The sequence below is a fragment of the Lissotriton helveticus genome, chromosome 12 (assembly GCF_964261635.1).
Source record: "Lissotriton helveticus chromosome 12, aLisHel1.1, whole genome shotgun sequence".
In the NCBI taxonomy this organism is placed as follows: Eukaryota; Metazoa; Chordata; class Amphibia; order Caudata; family Salamandridae; genus Lissotriton; species Lissotriton helveticus.
Genome location: NC_136073.1, coordinates 837,494,174 through 837,506,820, shown reverse-complemented (window position 1 = coordinate 837,506,820; position 12,647 = coordinate 837,494,174). Strand labels below are relative to the sequence as shown.

The 12,647-nt window shown below is 42.9% G+C and overlaps 1 protein-coding gene across 4 annotated transcripts in view; it reads right to left on the bottom strand.

Moving 5' to 3' along the window:
* LINGO3 (leucine rich repeat and Ig domain containing 3) overlaps window positions 1–12,647 on the bottom strand; it is a 1,135,152-nt gene that overhangs the window by 961,898 nt on the left and 160,607 nt on the right. For 3 of the 4 annotated variants that reach the window (XM_078669069.1, XM_078669072.1, XM_078669068.1), the window contains one exon: window positions 5,040–5,069. The exons of the other annotated variant lie outside the window; for it this stretch is intronic. The gene's annotated coding sequence lies outside the window, so the exon portion shown is untranslated. The remainder of the gene's footprint in view (window positions 1–5,039; window positions 5,070–12,647) is intronic. 4 annotated transcript variants of the gene reach the window in all.

The window sequence follows — 12,647 nt, the reverse complement described above, 5'->3', positions numbered from 1 at the left end:
GATCATTATATGTTTGTTAGTGATAAAAGGTGGTCTGTTAGGTGTAATTACAACAGGGGCCACGCCAAGCATATTGCGACCTCAAGATCGCTGATGAACCGCCAGGGATCTCTGATCCCTGTCAGCTGCAGTGGTCCCAGGGCGGCCCAACCACCCTGGTCCTAATAGGGCAGTTGGCGTACTGCCACAGTCGCAGCCCTCCAAGTCTGGCAGACCGTAGACTGCCAAACTCTTAATAAGCCCTCAAGATTTGCACAAAAAGCCAGGTTTTGAGTTTCTTCTTAAACAGCATAACCTCACTCATCATCCATGGGTGTTATCCCTAGTGGCAAGAATTACCTTTAATGTGCCAGTATTTTGCCATGGGGGGACCCTATGCCAAGAATTTCCTTAGGTATGTCAGCAACTTTCCACAGGTGCCCCACATATGCCAAGAAGTATCTGCAGTATGCAACGTCAAGTACTTTGTGATGGGTGCTCCCCTAAGACAAGAATTCCCTTCAGCATATCAGGGCCAACTGTAGAGTCACAATCATAACACCACATTCTCACTCAGGCTCATTTACATTTAGTCACATGGGTTCTCACCCACACTGATTCTCATTAATTCTCGCTTGCACTCACCCATTCACTCTCATCCACTATTTTGCACTCACTCGTACTCTCCTACACTCATCCTCCTTCATACACACTCATTCTTACTCTGATTCACTCATGCTTTCTTACTCACTCATACTCACTTGCGCTCACTCTTACTCTCACCCCTTTATTCTCACTCACTCTGACTTGTTCATTCTCACTCATTCAATCCTTGTTCATTTTCACTCATTCAATCTCACTTACTCTCATGTTCACGATCACTCTCACTCATTCATACTTTGCCACTCATACTCAATTGAAGCCACCCTTTCTCCCACTCTTTCTTAATTATTCTCTCTCACTCTGACTCACTCATTCTCACCCATAGCTACATTGGAACTCACTCTCACTCATTCTCACTCACACTCTCTAATACTCCCACATACTCATTGTTACTCATTGATTTTCACTCAAACTCAATCACATGCAGTGATCTTACTTTACTTCACTCATTATCACTCTTTGTTATACTCACCTGCTACCTGCCACTGATTCTCAATCACTTGCTCTCACAAATGCTCACACATACACACACTGTCACACATATATACACACTGCAAGCACACCCACATCTTACATTTTAAAGTCTTTTTACTTACCTCTGCGGCCATTGAAGCTCCAGTTCGCCTAAGTGTGCGTCATTTTTTTATTGCACAGATAGCGAATAGCTGAGTAGTATACACTCCCATTATAATACAAAATGGGCAGAAAATAATAAGAGCAGTGCCCATAAGGGAAATCATTCCTGTGCAGTATTGGCACTGATTTTGCCACCTCTGAGGTTAGCAGTGGCAGTGCCAGGGATCGCAAGAGCAAGCCAAAGGTCACAGTTGCAACCCCTGAATGACATCCATGGAAGACCAGCCAGGCTTAGATTAGCTCTAGCGTGAACAGATGTGGAGACCTATTTTAACCCATGTAATAGAAAAGGTACATTAAAGCATCTTAGAAAATACCTCATCACGTAGTACCAGACTCTGCACGGAAATCCGCTCTGAGTAAGTCATCCTAAGCTGGTGTTCCCGCATTCAGTTTTCCTGGTAGTTGGTACACCGGATTTCATTTTAATGGTGGGAAAAATTAAAAAGAGGCTTTGGCTGCAGCAGCAGATAAGCCTTGTTACTTTTTTCTGAAAAGTGGAAACCCCCAGTGCTTCCCTATCTCAAAACATAATTTTTCCCTCCCTACTCCCCACTCCCCCCAAGCAAATGGTAAATGTCTAACTAAAATCTGTGTGGTTTTATGAATTGTAAATCTAGCCCCACACAAAAATTCTCCATTCTATGGGATTTCACTTTAATTGCATGATACTAGCAAGGATATACACACAAAATAGTTAAACATATAAAAGAAACATAAGAAAATATAAACAATTAAATTAAAAAATATGTTAATTAATTTAGCCAATAAATCAAATATGAAAAAAATAAAAACCCCAAAAGCATTTACAAAACATGATATAAACATAAAAAACAAATAATATAAAATTTAAAAAATAAACAAAAAATATATTTAACCAATATTCAGAAAAGTATAGGAGTCTGGGAATATTAGATATAATATCACCATTCAGGTTTATGCAAAAGCAGGTAAAGTGTTGGACTTTGGAGAGGTAAAATGGGGTAGAGGAGGGCAAGCATCATCCCCACAAAATCATGTAGCTCCAGAAACATGGATTGCACGCTTCTCGAAACAATTTGCAATAGAAGAGGAATAAGAAGCTGATGAGCCTTTCCAAATTCCACCTCATACATCGGCTTTGTTCTTTGATATTTCTGATTTTGGAGCAACACTGGGGGCAGTTACAGGAGTAACAGCCCCGGGTTTAGATAGTATCCCAGCGGATTAATTTTTGTACAACAAGGGTATCTGGCAAAGATATACGCAGATCTTAGCTAATGCTGTAGCCAGTGGAGCTCCCATCCCTGAATCCTGGCGTGGTGCAGAGATCATACCAATTTTTTAAAAAGTTGGCCGCTCTAGTCCATGCAATTATAAGGCCATAAGCCTAATCAACTCAATACAAAAGGTGATGGCAAGATTAGTGCTGGCAAAAATGCAGGACTGTATCACAACAAATGACATACTAACACCTCTACAGGCAGGCTTTCGTGCCCACGTTAGCACCATTGACCAGGTGTTCTATTTTATATTAATATATTGGTGCACTGTAGTGATTGCCGATGGCACTATCTATGCTGCCCTTGTGGAAATCAAATCTGCCTTCAACCTGGTCTAAAGGAAAAAACTCTGGATGGTCCTTGTGGACCTAGGAATCCCATCAGACTTGTTATCCATAATTGTCAGACTACATGAGGACAACTTCGCACAGGTGCGATGGGGTGCGCAGGGTAAAATTACCGACCGATTTCCCGGATCTAAGGGGGTTCGCCAAGGCTGCCTACATGGCCCCAACTTTACTTTCTTTATTCTTGAAAGGCGTAACAATTTTTTTTCTACCCATCTAACAGATGCTCCGGTCCTTGTAGGTATAAAAATACCAATACTCATGTTCGCAGACGACACGCTCATCATTTCTAAAACACAGAGCTGCCTGTGGCGAGCACTTTTGCGTTTTGAAGATTTCTGTAAGGTGCGAGGCCTAGTGATAAATGCAAGTAAAACCAAATGTATGGTTTTACACAAGCATCGGGCAATCAAGGGCAATATATGTCTAAATAACAAGCCCCTCGAACAGACCAACGTTTTTAATTATCTAGGGGTTACCTTAGCTGAAAAACTTACTTGGAAACCCCAGATTGAAGCTATGGCCTTAAAACATCATCAATTGGCAGGAGCATTGGTGAAAGAACACAAAACATCATTTACAAAGCCAATTACCCCTGCCATAAAGATTTATAATATCAAAGTTATGGCCTCAATACTTTATGGTTCGGAACTATGGGGCTTCGAACATCTGACGCCATTAGTCTCAGCCCAAAATACGTTTTTAAGAGGTATCACAGGTCTTCCGCAAAATACCCCTTTAAGGCCTTTGTACTATGATCTAGGATGTAAATCACTGGATGAGGTATCTTGATTCCGCCCAATAGCATACTGGCGTAGACTATGGACTTCCCCTGAGCGTCCAGGAAGCTGACACCACACGAAAGATCAGCTGGTTGCAAAAAGTTAAATGCACATTGGTAACAATGGGTTTGAGACACCTATGGTAGGATCCCATGGGCTAACGGTTTCCCTCAAAAAGGAAAATGAAAGAGCTATACCGGACTATGATTGTAACTGACATCATAAGTAGTACAGAGAGCTCATCATTGATAGGTAGATTTTTAGAGTTCAGACATGGTCCCTTGTACGAACCATATTGGGATTTCATTTCTAAGCCCTCAGATAGAAGACTCTACTTCCAATTTCGAGTGGGCACTCTACCATTAAAGTCTTTCACACACAAATGATACAACACAGATGACACTAGATGTCAACTATGTGTAGAGTAAGTGGAGACTTATTCGCATATACCTTTTGTTTGTCCCGTCTATGAGGCCCCACAGAAAAAATGGTTAAAACCATTACATAAAAATATGGGCAGTAGGAGCAGCAACACTGCACTAAGAATACTGTACTCAAACCCAAGCGAGCAGTGTGTAATATCGGTTGCCTCATTTTTGGGATTGATGTGGGCAATTCGCAAAAAAATGCATATTATCCCTGGGGCTACATAATATAGTAGTCAATTAAGTGAACAAGATGGAGCTCAACCAGTAGGGGTACAAATTATAGACTAGCAAAGCCCAACTTCATTCCAATTATTTCCAAAATATGTTTGGTAGAAGGGGTGTTTATTGTCACATAGCACTTTATGAGTATTTGTACTATTTCATAGTTTAGGACTTGTAAGAAATATAAAACATAAGCCACCTTGTTGCCATACATGAAAACATCATAATACATAGATAGCTATTTGAGTGATATTGATCTTTTTAAACAGCTGTGGCTTAAATTTAAAGTTGTTTTTTTTAATAGAGAAAAGAATGATATCAAATGATTTTTTTACTTTTTAATGAAGCATATTTTATTAATTCACTTACATATGTATATATACACTTTAGTTTTATTGGATCATTTTGGTAAATGTGGAAAAAGGTTTTAAGTTTTTATGTGAATGTACTTTTATAATCCTGGAGATTGAAATAAAGATTATGATGATGATGATGATGACTATTCCCACTCCCAACAGTGCAACAGTAAGGAAAGTTTTGGATTTCGGCTGGGTTAGATTTACAATCCTATTTACTGATATATCCCACCCAATACTCATACAAACTCAACAGTCCACACCTAAAAGATAACTAAAACAAATCACCATCAAACAATCGAAATAATTAATAATCAATAAAATAAATATTTTATGACTAATAGTTAATTATTAATTAACTTACCCTATACCCCTAAAACACAAGAGCCTGCACCTAAAATATAAATAAAAATATATCAGCATTACACAATTTACTTAATTAATAGTCAATTACATAAACGAGTAACAATTAATATTTAATTGTTATTTAATTATTACTTTACTTCCCACTGTATCCCCCTACAAATCCAACAACCCACTACAACACTAAAAACTACTATTAACATTTTTAAACAAAAAAATTGCATTCACTTAAAATTACAAACTATATATTTAAAATGAATAACAATTATGCACACAATAGTAACACAGAAAATGTATATATTAACTAAAGCACATCAAAATAATTAAAAAACGGTTTTCTTTACAACTATACTACTGAAACTTAGATTAAAAGGAACGATATTCTTAAAAACGATATTACATGGCCAAAAAACACAATACTCTTGGCAGCGATTTTTTTGTATCACAATATTTTTGAATCACAATATGTTTTTTACGATATTTCTTTCTCTTGATATTTTGAACTCAATAATTTGTCTAAATACCACTACAAATAGGCACCGTTCACACAGATGAAGTACTTAAAAATGTCTTGTTTAAGTGCAGTGCTTTGCTGTTTATAATATGCACTAAGAATGTATACTGAGGTATTTCTATAGAATAAATCTCACCAGGTTGCAAAGGAGGGATGAACAGAAGGGCGGGAATCATCAAGACTTTATACAGCATTAAAGACTGGGAGGGCGGTTTGGCGCCTAACTGGCGAGGGCATAGTGCTCAGTGAGGAGAAATGTCTTCAGTTTCTTTCTGAGTTGTGTTCACTGGGTGTCGGTTTAAGTGAAAAAAAGGAATTAGTTACTTACCTGTACACTATAGTTCTCCAGTATTATCTGTCATAGATTCACATGCTTGTATCTTCCCCGTCGTCATGGTGGGAGTCTCACGGTAACAGAATGACCAAAGCAGTATCATAGAGGAGAAAAACTGCATTGAAAAACTGCATTGAAAAGCCCATAGGGACTGTAGTATTTGGTAACCAGACCTCCTCATTGTTTGGTCCAAAAGTCAGCCAATCAGCATTGCTGCCCTGCCCTCACACTCCCCAGCAGAAGCTTCCTGCCTCAGATTTCCAGCCCCAAGTGAGAGACCTGGATAAATACCGAGACAATAAATTCTGCCTGAGAAATGGGGAGGCGGGCGGGCGCATGTGAATCTATGAAAGATAATACTGGAGAACTATAGTGTACAGGTAAGTAACTAATTCCTTCTCCAGTATTACATCTGTCATAGATTCACATGCTTGTATCAGAGTAGTAAGTAGTACCCACAAAGCCTGCAGCGTTTCCAGGATAGAACCCAGAAGGAAGTTCTGCAGCTGAAATATCGTTAGAACATGATCTGAAAATATACAGGGCAGATAAGAATAGAAAACCATGTATAACAAAATCAGATTCTACATATAGATATATACATATATACATATACATCCACACATTGCATAGAGTATCAATAGAGCAATACAGAATACCTTATTGAAACAGACGTTTCAGAACAGCTTGCCCTACTGCCGTGTCCTCCTTCCACGCAGTGTCGAGACAGTAGTGCTTAGTAAATGAATGCACACTCTTCCAAGTCACTGCTCTGCAGATGTCAGGTAGAGACACTCCTGCAAATAAGGCTATCGATGTCGCCATCTTTCTTGTGGAATGAGCAGTCACTCTGGAATTAAGTGGTTTTCCGGCTTTCTCATGACACTTAATGATAGCCGATGATATCCATCTGGCAATACTCAGTCTTGACAGAGGTAGCCCTTTCCTCTGACCTTCAAATGAAATGAACAATTGTTTAGATTTGCGGAATGTTCTTGTTCGTTCGATGTAGAATTTCAAACATCTAGCGATGTCTAAAGAGTGCAGCGCTCTTTCTGCTTCAGATGAGGGATTGTTGAAGAAGGTAGGCAAAATAACTGGCTCATTCAAGTGAAAAGAAGTAGGGACCTTGGGTATAAACTTTGGATTTGTCCGAAGTATAACCCTGTCCTGACGAAATTGCAGGAAAGGCTCTTCCACTGAAAAGGCTTGTATTTCGCTAACTCTCCTCGCCGAGGTCAGAGCTAGTAGCAGGGCTGTCTTCCAAGATAGGAATTGTAAGTCTGTCTTGTGTATAGGCTCGAATGGTGGCCACATAAGCTGCGTCAAGACTGTATTGAGGTGCCAGGTTACTGGCGGTCGTAGAATAGGTGGAAAAGCTCTAAAAAGCCCTTTAACGAACTCTTTTATCAGCCTGTGGGACCAGAGAGATGGCTCGTCTGGCGTTCTTCTAAATCGTGAAATCGCCGCCAAATGCACCTTCAGCGAGGCATGAGACAGACCTGCTTTTGATAACGACAACAGGTAGGGCAGAATACCTTCTGGGGTTACCGTCAATGGATGCAGCCCTTGAATAGTACACCAGTGACAGAAACGTGTCCATTTGGCTGTGTATGTCTTATTGGTTGACATAGCTCTGGATTGTGAAAGTATTCGTCTGCAGTCTTGTGGAATATTCATGGCTTGAAATTCCCACTCATGAGGTTCCATGCGGATAACTTTAGCGATGGTAGGTCCGGATGCAGAATTTGTCCGTTGCTCATTGATATGAGGCTCTGGAATGTCGGGAATTGCACCTTGCAGCCCTTCGACATCTGCAGCAGATCTGAAAACCATGCCTGCCTCGGCCAGGCGGGTGCTATCAGAATGACATGACATGGTTCTGATCTCATTTTGCGAATCACTCGTGGTATCAAAGGAATTGGCGGGAACGCGTAAGCGAACATTCCCGTCCAGTCCATGGGAAACGCATCTCCCTTGCAATCCATCTGAGGGTACCTGGACGCAAACTGAACGTACTTCGAATTGTCCCGGGTTGCGAACAAGTCAAACGTTGGTGTGCCCCATCTTTGGAATACCTTGTGCAGCTGAGTGTCGTCCAGTTCCCACTCGTGCAGCACACTTGATGTGCGACTTAGGACATCCACTCTTGTGTTGAGGATGCCTTGTATATGCTGCACTCGAATAGAAATGTTGTGATTTATCAGCCATTTCCAAATTCTTTGTGCCAGCGCAGAAAGAGGTTTGGATCTTGTTCCTCCTTGCTTCAGAAGATAAAACATAGTCGTGGTGCTGTCCGTTCGAATTAGCACTGACGAGTTCTGTATTCTGGGTAGGAAAGCTTGAAGCCCCAGAAACACCGCTTTGAGTTCCAACAAATTTATGTGAAGCTGTGCTTCCCACTCTGACCAGTGTCCTTGGATCTCCAGTTCCTGTAGGTGTGCACCCCATCCCTGTAATAAAGCATCCGTCGTCATCACAAAGTTGTGTTTTTGAGGTACAAAGCTGAGACCCTGATTCAAGTTCCTCTGAACCTTCCACCATGACATGGCCACCTTCATACGTTGAGTGATGGTAATCCGATCTTCGAAGGTTCCCTTGGACTGAACCCACTGCTCGTCTAGATGTTCCTGCAAGGGTCTCATCCGAAGACGGCAGTTTGGAATTAGCGGGATGCAAGAGGACATCATCCCCAACAAGGATTTGTACATCCGCACAAAAGTGAACCTTTTTGTTTGAAGGGATGTTGCAAGGCTTATTATTTTCCTCATCCTGTCCTCGGATGGGTATGCTTTCGTTTCCTTGGTGCATATCCATGCCCCTAGAAATTGAATGCCCTGAGCTGGAGTCAGTGAAGACTTCTCCAAGTTGGTCCTTAGCCCTAACCGATGGAAAAGGCAGATGCAGCACTGAAGGGACCTTCTGGCTCTTGCGAATGATGGCCCTGTCACCAGCCAATCGTAGAGATATGGGTAAATGCAATGCCCCTTCAATCTTAAGTGTGCCACCACCGGGGCCATGCATTTGGTAAACATCCTCGGGCCGATTTGAGGCCAAAAGGCAACACCTTGAATTGGAAATGGCGACTCTCCACAGCGAACCTTAGAAACTTCCTGTGCTTCCGATGAATTGGGATATGGAAGTATGCGTCCATGAGATCCAGTGACGCCATGTAGTCTTTCTCTTTTAACATTAGAAGGATCTCTTGCAAGGAAAGCATTCGGAAGGGAATTTTCTTTATGTATTGATTCAGATCTCTCAAATCCAATACCTGTCTCCACTTCGGAGTTTGTTTCTTTTTGATGAGGAAGAAATGCGAATAGAAGCCTTTCCCTCGGTGTTGTTGAGGTACTTCCTCTATAGCCCCCTTCTGCAAAAGTGACAGGACTTAGTTTTGCAGAACTTGACGGTGTTGGTGATGCCCGGGTACCGGGGGATGATTTGGTGGTATTTCCACAAACTCCAGGGTATGGCCTCTGCTTATTACGTCCAAAACCCATTTGTCCGATGTTATAGACATCCAGTTGTTCAAGTATTGAGACAGATAGTGGTCGTTTTCCGGGATCTGCTGTGTGGGGAGCGCCTGCCTGAAATCATTGACGTTTGTTAGACTGTTGATTCCTCCTTCTATTGGAGGGCTTGCCCCTAGACTGCTGCTGGTAAGAGGAGTTGGAGGTCCTGTACTGATTGCCTGCATTGTATTGCCTATATCCTTGTTGGTTATAGGACTGATATCTGTTGGTCTGAAATGAGGGCCTCTGATTAAATTGACCCCTCGCACCTCTTTTGCGAAAGGACTGAAACCTTCCTTGCTGAAGTGACCCTAGCGCTCTAGCTGTATCTGTGTCTGATTTGATACCTTGCAGCGCCTCGTCGACGTGCTTTTCCAAAAGATTTTCGCCATCGAAAGGCATGTCTACAATCTTTGCTTGCACCTCCGGACGAAAGGATATTGCCTTTAGCCAACCCTGTCTCCGGAGCGAAACTGCTCCTGCCATCTGCCTGAACGCCATAGAGGATACATCCATGGCAATGTCAATAGATTCTGATGCTGACTTAGCCCCATCTCGAAGGATAGACTCTGCCTCTGCTTTCTTATCCTCCGGCAGTGCAGATAGAATGGGTGTCAAATCACACCACATTTGCCTATTAAAACGGCTAATAAGGGCCATAGCATTGGCTGCTTTAATCGTAGAGGCTGCCATGACCGCAAACCTCTTCCCGGCTCCATCCATTCTCCGCCCTTCCTTGTCTGGCGGTACCAATGAAGTAGCAACTGGATTCTTCGAGTTCCTCTGCGCTGCCTGCGTCACCACCGACTCCGGCCTCGGGTGTCCTATAAGACAGGCTGCAGCAGATTCTGGTGCTCTATATTTCTTTTCGATTCTAGGAACCGAAACCGCAATAGAAGCTGGTGTCTTTAGAATTTTCAGGCCTTCTTCCCAAACGTGAGGGATAATCGGAATTGAACGAGCAGATTTCCTGGCATCATCTTTAAAATCATATAAGAAACATTCAGTTTCTTTAACCTCCATATCCAAATCAAACCTTTTAGCCGCTTTCTCCATAATGTCATGGAAACCTCCAATGTCCTGAGGAGGGGAAGTGGTTGGCGGCGGAATAGGTGAAGGAGCCGACGGCAAAATGTACTCATTCCACTCCTGTCCTGTAGAATCTTGTACAAGTTCACCTTCCTCAGGCTGATCATCCTCATCAGACTCTGTCAAATCGTCCCTGATTGTTATCACTGGTGGTGACCTCACCACCTGCTCCTGAGGAGTAGATTGAGTCTTTGGAGGTTGCGATGTAACCACCGGCGTAGATGACGGAGGCGCATTTGCCTCTGGAAAACGACGATAGTAGTCATTAATCATGAACCTCAGGTCCGATACAAGAGAAGTGGGTATGGAGACAGACTCTTCTCGCGACTCTTCTCGTGACTCCTCTTGTTGCTCGTCATCCTCATTATAATTACATGTTTCCTGGAAAGATTCATATCTCGTAGAGTGAGCTCTCTCCTTGAAGGAAAACACCTCTTCCTCGTCTGTGTCCTGGCTCTTTATTCGGAGCTGGGAAGGGCTGTAGGCCGCACCTGACGACTCCTCTCCTTCTGAATCCTGCTCTAGTAAAGAAGATGGTGGTAGGGGCGAAATCTGCGTCCACGCCGTGAATTCTGCAGATTTGCTTATAGTCGCCGATCCCCTTGACGACTGAAAAGATCGAATAGAGATCATAGTCTTCGATTGTGGCGATTTAAAAGCCTTTGAAATTACAGTCGACGGTGTCGTCGACGACATAGCCATTGTCGACGGAGCCGTCGTCACCAAAGTCTTCGTCGACGAGACCGCCGTCGACGGGGCCGCCGTCGACGGAGTCGTCGTCGTCGTCTTCGTCGTCGACGGTTTCTTCGTCGACGGGGTTGATATACTCATCGACGTGGTCGTCGTCGACGCCTTAACTCCTGTCGTCGACGGAGCCGCCGTTGTCGAAACAACCGTCGTCGACGGTGCAGTCGTCGACGGGGCTGAAGAAATTACCACAGATTTCGCAGAAGAAACCAGGGAACTGGTCGACGGAGAAGATCCTGCCCCTTTCTGACCTGACTGCTTCTTGAGGGGAGTAAGAGGAAGAGATGACGCCACTTTCTCCTTAGATTTAACCTTTTTAGGCTCACCCTCTCCTCAGAATGCGAAGCCTTTCTCTTTTTTTGAGTCAATTTAGATGATTCCTCCTCAGAATCTGAGTCTGATGCGGCCTTCTTCTTTTGAAGCCACAACAGCAAACGAGCCTCTCTGTCTCTCAGAGTTTTAGCAGAGAAGGTTCTACAATATTTACAATCCTTGGCCACATGCTTAGGATGAAGGCAATATAAGCAGTCCTTGTGGGGATCTTCAGAGAAAAGTCTAGCCTTCCCACAGGATCTGCAAGGCCTGAATAGCCTCTTTTTAGAGCTTTCAGCCATTATGAAAATAAAAGGTACACACAATACCTTAATCCAGATGAAAAGATAGTTGAAATAAAAGGTCAATAGTTCACTCAGGAACAGCAAAACTGAGCAGAGCTCAGGGAGACTCCTTTCTCACACGAAGGCGGTTGGAAATCTGAGGCAGGAAGCTTCTGCTGGGGAGTGTGAGGACAGGGCAGCAATGCTGATTGGCTGACTTTTGGACCAAACAATGAGGAGGTCTGGTTACGAAATACTACAGTCCCTATGGGCTTTTCTATGCAGTTTTTCTTCTCTATGATACTGCTTTGGTCATGCTGTTACCGTGAGACTCCCACCATGACGACGGGGAAGATACAAGCATGTGAATCTATGAAAGATGTAATACTGGAGAACCAAATTCTTACTACTCCGAAATCTGTTTGAGGTACTCTGACTGTGAGAGATGCTAACCAGCTCTGCATAAAGCCTGTGATTGCATGAATTGGTTACTGAAACTAGTATATAAGGGTGATGCTTTTCACATGTTGTGCTCTGTGAGCTGAGTATCCTACAGACTCTTGAAGGTTACCTGAGAAGATGCTAAAGCCTATTATAGCAGTGAGAATGTGAGCGCCTCGCAATCTGCCTAAAGCGCTTGGCACTCATTACGTCTCAGCTGCGAGTGAAGCGATTATTCCACCACCTGAGATTACCAATGGTGCAGTTATTGGTCATTCTGGCGTGTGGACATGCTGTGCCATTTGAAGTAGGGCATTGAGAGGCCTCTTAGAAATGTGGACTTACGAGTGGAATTGGCGTTGCCACACCAGATTTT